This window comes from Eufriesea mexicana, unplaced genomic scaffold (genome assembly GCF_001483705.2).
Source record: "Eufriesea mexicana isolate 0111107269 unplaced genomic scaffold, ASM148370v2 scaffold325, whole genome shotgun sequence".
Lineage (NCBI taxonomy): Eukaryota > Metazoa > Arthropoda > Insecta > Hymenoptera > Apidae > Eufriesea > Eufriesea mexicana.
The window spans coordinates 893,592-899,533 of record NW_016908500.1 but is presented as its reverse complement, the minus strand read 5'-3'; positions in this window follow the sequence as shown (position 1 = coordinate 899,533).

The window sequence follows — 5,942 nt, the reverse complement described above, 5'->3', positions numbered from 1 at the left end:
TTGATTAACTCCATAAAATAAAAAGTGGAGAAATGCAATGAAATAATGTATATTCTTTTTTAAAATTCCCTTTATAATTTAAATCGAAATAAATATTGTAGAATGCATAAATACAAATGCAACTTTCATCCAACGGTATATAAAATTTATAAGAAAAAGTAGCCAAAAGGTAATCGTTAGTAATGTTACCATTTTTACGTTACTGGAAGAGTTAATCGATTTGGCGAGTGAAAAAAGTAATAAATTTAAATTTTACTAAATTTTACTTAAATTCTGATAAGACGGCACTAAAAAATTCACCGTTATCATTCGTGGCTTGCTAGTGCATTTGAGTTGCATTATTGCAACGATTTACATTAGAGTACGGAGTTAATCAAAGTGAGCTCTGAAATAAATTATTTATTATTCAGTGGCCAAAAAATTTTTGTCGTTTAACGGTGTTAATCTTAATTATCAGGGAAAGTTATTATAAATATAAAAAGTTATGACTACACCAAGTGCTTTGACACTTAAATTTAAGATTTTTCAAACAGTGGAGTTAATCGATTTGTGCAGTGAACGGCTCATTTTTGTATCGAATAACAAACCTTTTTCAAATGACAAATGATTCAAAGAAATTTCTTATAATTTTACAATTAGTATAAAAGAATACAGGAGAACATATACATGTGATATATATAAAAAATGAGATCTAGTGGAGGATGATTTTGTGTCTTTTATGCATGACTACGACCCTAATGAAGGTAGATATCCGAACAAAGGCTGCGTGGCAGCAAAATCCCGTTTACGGGTTGCCGATATATATTTTACCGTCCTATCAACATTCAAGATCATCCTAATATTATTTCTACATGGTTTCTACTTCCGGAAAATCTACAGAATACACTACAGGGTAGCAAATTCGTGTTAAATAAAGAACTTTTTGTAAAAATGCAAGAATATGCGTGGAAAGTACGCTCGGCAATTTATTTTTATATTTATATAATTATACCAATTATAATTATTCAGAAGTACAAATAATTATAATCACAGACACTGATAAACTCAGGTTACTCTCACCTAACTTGTAAGACAACAATAAAACTTCGAACATTCTTATTTTTTATGTAATACTTCATTTTAGCCAAAAATCATGCCTTTTTAGAAAATGTTGCATTTTTCAAAAACTAAGGATAATTGCATCATATGACTTTAATTGTTATTATCTATATATACTATATTTATATACACAGTTTTTGTCGATAATTCTAGAATTAAATACTTTAGTTCATCAATAAAGGTATAAGATTCAATGCATACAACCATATTACTAATGAAACTTATATTCCACAGAAAGAAACTTATATTTGCTTCAGACAAAAGAATGAACACTTCTGTAGTCTAAGTTATTATCAATAAAATGTGCGATAAATTATAAAAAATGAACGTTCCTTGCAGCTTCACCTTATTCTACAATCCTCAGTAAATAATTATTGTCATAATTAACGATTATTGTCATTGACAGTTATTGTCACAATATGACAAGAAGTATAAAAGTATAAAAGTATATAACAGTCTGTAAGTATAAAAATATAATAATTCTAAATATAAAAGTATGAAAATGCAAGAATTTTAAATATAAAAGTACAAAGGTATAAAAATTATAAATATAAAAATATAAAGGTATAAAAATTATAAAAATTATAAAAATTATAAACGTACCATCAATTTCTTTTTTCTCAAATCACAACGACCAACGAATAAAAGGCATAAATACAAGACTATAAGACTACCCGAATTATAAATATAAAAATATAAAAATCATACAAATACGCCAACAATTTTCTCTCGAATGTCGAATGACCGACGAATAATTATAAATGAATGATATCAACAAAACGCGGAACAAAAATGATAAATACAGCTCGAATCCTGAAACGTGCGCGCGCGAAGGTTAGCTGGCAGAGTAAAAGTCCTTGCGGCCAGTGATTCCGTGGCCGCATCGTAATCTCTTGATCTTCTTACTTAATTAGCGGCGGAGTATGTTCGATTAATCGTCATAAATAATTTCTTACTGCTGATGGATTCACCATGCAACGAGACCGCGTTTCAACGTCCACGTCAATGGACTTACGCGTGAACGTGTAGAGACTCCAGCCGATTTCCGCAGTTAATCCTCACCCTTGGGAACCGTTCAGCCTGGACAATCGCGCACTGTAATTGGACGAGAGCCTGTTGAGGTCTCGTCAAGACGTTCGTCAGGCCAACGACAATCAACAATCAACCAAATAGTCCCTAAGTTGTCCTTATCGATGGATAATTTCGATGATTAATTTCTTCGAATGCTGGGTTCAAAAGATTGGCTATGAAATTCAATTTTCTACTTTTCAAAACTTTCCATTTTATCATTTCGACGAATATTTTCGATTACCTGCTTTGGGTCGAATAACGCAAGTGCGTGCATTCGTGTTTATTATTAAAAAGAAAAATCACTTTGTTTGTATAACGCCTGAAAATTCAATTTAGAAGCTTGACATATTTGGGGCTTCGAAATTTATCGAATTTAAGAGTATTTGTCTCGTTTGATGTCGTCAACTGTTTGAAACTTTATTTATTATTTACCTGAAACATAAAGACGTTATATAGAAGCTAAATTTTTTTTTTGTTTAATCTTTTCTTTTTTATGTGTTGAAAATCAATCCGAAAATGACAATTGAATGTATAAACTGTTATAAATAAAGGTAAACAAATACAAAGAATTCCTCATTGCGATTAAATATTAAATAAATATTAAATATTAAATAAAAATGCATGTATACTTCATGAGCCACAATATTTTTGAAATAACATTTATTACTTTCTCAAGATCATAACCTATTTTTGTAAAGGTTAAACATTATCAACGAAAAAATTATAAACATATATTTCTCTAATAACTATGTATATACATTATATTTAATCTGGATAAAATTATTTATTTACGTAAACTTAATAAACATAAATTTTAATTAAACTACAAACTGCAACTAATACTTCTAAGAAATAAAAACATTGAAAGTATACACTGTCGGTATTTTTCAATTACGTACCATATCATAATCTCATAACCATTAAACAGAAAAGTATATTCTACATAAAACAAATTAATTAAGCATTAGGTTATAATTACAGTAAGCCAGACACCTCGAATGTTAAACTCATTGAAAATAATTAAATAAATTTACCTCTAATTTCAGTCACTAGCTATAACACTGATCGAACGATAATTAACCTTATTCGCACAAACGTCACTTCATAACCTATCACTGTTTAGAAATCGCACGAACACTTCTCTCGGTTTTCTTTTCGCTTATCGACTTCCTTTCGACTTTTAAACGTTCACTTACCGAAGGATAAACGATCCAAGTCAATATTCATTCAGCGTTATCTCCAAAGATGGCGTTATAATACAAAACATTGAAACGTGTGATCGAACGCCTATTTTCATACGGATAAGTTCAAAATTTCATACTCGACGTAATCATTCTATTGGCTGAGGGAACAAAAACAAATGGCAAATGATCCATTATTACGTGCAAACATCGCGTGGACTAATACCGCTTGCGGTGAGCATAAAATATAGGTATTAACGTGGGATAAGTCGGTCGATACGGATTTGCCATGATTATTTGATACTCCGTGAAACATTTTACCACGTGTTGCACTCTCCGCTTCCGGCTACGTATGCATGAACGTCTGAAAACACCGTTACGCGTTCGATACTCGAATTACAGAGCGCTAAAACCTCGCTTCTCCATACTCCACATATACACACGCACACATATGCGCGAATCGAATGGGCGAAAATCTGCTTGATAATAGTTCTGCATTTCTCGTTGCTAATACTATACACGCTCCACTTTGGATTAATCTATGTTTTTCATAAAAGTATTCATCGTTTTGCTTATCTTCATTTATATATATTTCACTAATTTTTATGCATCTCTCGTTAAATAAAAATCCAATGTTTTAATAATAGGTATGTTCAAGGTAAGTCGGAAGAAGGATGAAAATGGCAAAAATCTGGGCCGCTCTGAAATTATTGATGAAGTATAATTCTATGGACTCTAAGACACGGTAAAAATATAAATATTTACCTTTCAAATGATGAAGTAAAATTACATCATCTACCTTTTTATGAGTATTGAATAAATACATAATTATCTATTACCGTTATTAATTGTTTTTTATGAACATTAATTGATATTTTTGATGATTTTTTTTTCATATGGAATATCGACTATTAGAAGATAACGTTTTATTTTTTGTATTTCATACATTTGGTTGAAAGTTATGCTCATTTGAAGTCTAAGATAGCCAGTGTCTCACTCTAAGTATTTATATTTTACTGTATCTACTTCATTTTATAACTTTCTCATCAGTTGTCGGGTAAATAATTGTGTTTTTACAGTATCATAGAGTCTATAGAAGAATTATACTTTATCAGTATAGTAGTGTTTCAATTATTCGAATTAATTGAAAGACATAGATATTCATATGAATTTTCGAATAACAGGATGCATGCCTTTTTGATTTTTATTTTTCTGAATTCCAAAACAGAAAAACATAAATACTCTATGTATATATTTTATGCATGTATTTTGCGTATATACCTGTGTACATATTGTGTGTGGATATACAATAAAAGAGCTCAAAAGCCTTTAGATATATATATACGTATAATAAGGTTGAATATTGGTACTCTATTTTGTTTTCATACTATAAATCATCGAAAAATTGTCCAAGACTTTATTTTTCGGAGTTTTGCTATTAGTAGGCATTAGTAGAAACTTCCTTCAAGTAATCTTCAGTAGCGTACTCTGTTCCTTAATCCTTCCATGAGTACGGTCATGCATCTACAGCCGAAAAAATTGCGAAAACAATATTATGTAAACAATATGACACACGTAGTAAGAAGAAAATTCCAAGATTATATCTTATATATTTGTCAGCATTGGGATGTACTTTAAAATGTTGCTTTCTGAATTATATTTAACAGTATTAAGCATGAAACTGTTATGAGATCCTGGGCTCTGCAATCTCTAAGAGAAACTGCTTAATACGATTACTAATTTATAAAAACCATAATAATTTAATTTTCTTTGACACCTACTAAAGTATTATCCTTGTTTCTCCGATAAAAATTTCACCTTTAGAAACGATCGTAAATTACCGATTATTCACATGTGAAATTAATAATAATAATAAATGTGGAATTACCAATTTTAATACACGGCAAATTTTATGTTATCCATAAGATTAGAGAGTTTTGGTCGGTATCAGCATGACATTATAACGTGCATATAAGAGAATGAAAATGTTTAAATGCTTTATGGTTAATTTAGTATGTACTTTACATTACTGTTGTATCGTTAATAATATTTCAAATTTTGCAAATACAACTATTTATTTCATTTAACTGTCTTAATTATTTTCAACATTATCAATCACAGGTAATCTCTTTGACATCGCTTGTATTCCAGCTCCATAGCACTGAACTTCGTACAAATTGCTAAAGTCAATTTAGTTTTACATAGCCAACGGTTTTAGAGCATGAAAAACGAATAAATTTATGAGGAAATAATTCAATATCAATTACTATATTGTAACATAAATTCCACGCAAGAAACATTACCTTTTGTTTAAACGAGTTTCTTTAAATATGAATATTTGTGTTGTGATACCATATCGTAAGGAAATTTTGTTTAATAGATATTCTAGAAAAAGCAAGAAAAATCTGATTGCATTCAATACGTCTTGAAGATAATAAAAAATTTTAATAAAAATTTATTAATTAATATATAACATATCGTACAAATTTTAATTAATTAACGAAAATATCGTGTGAAAAGAATTTATAATACAACTTAATTGGAAACACACAAACTTTTGTTCATCGCATTTGTGTAATTAACACTATGCAT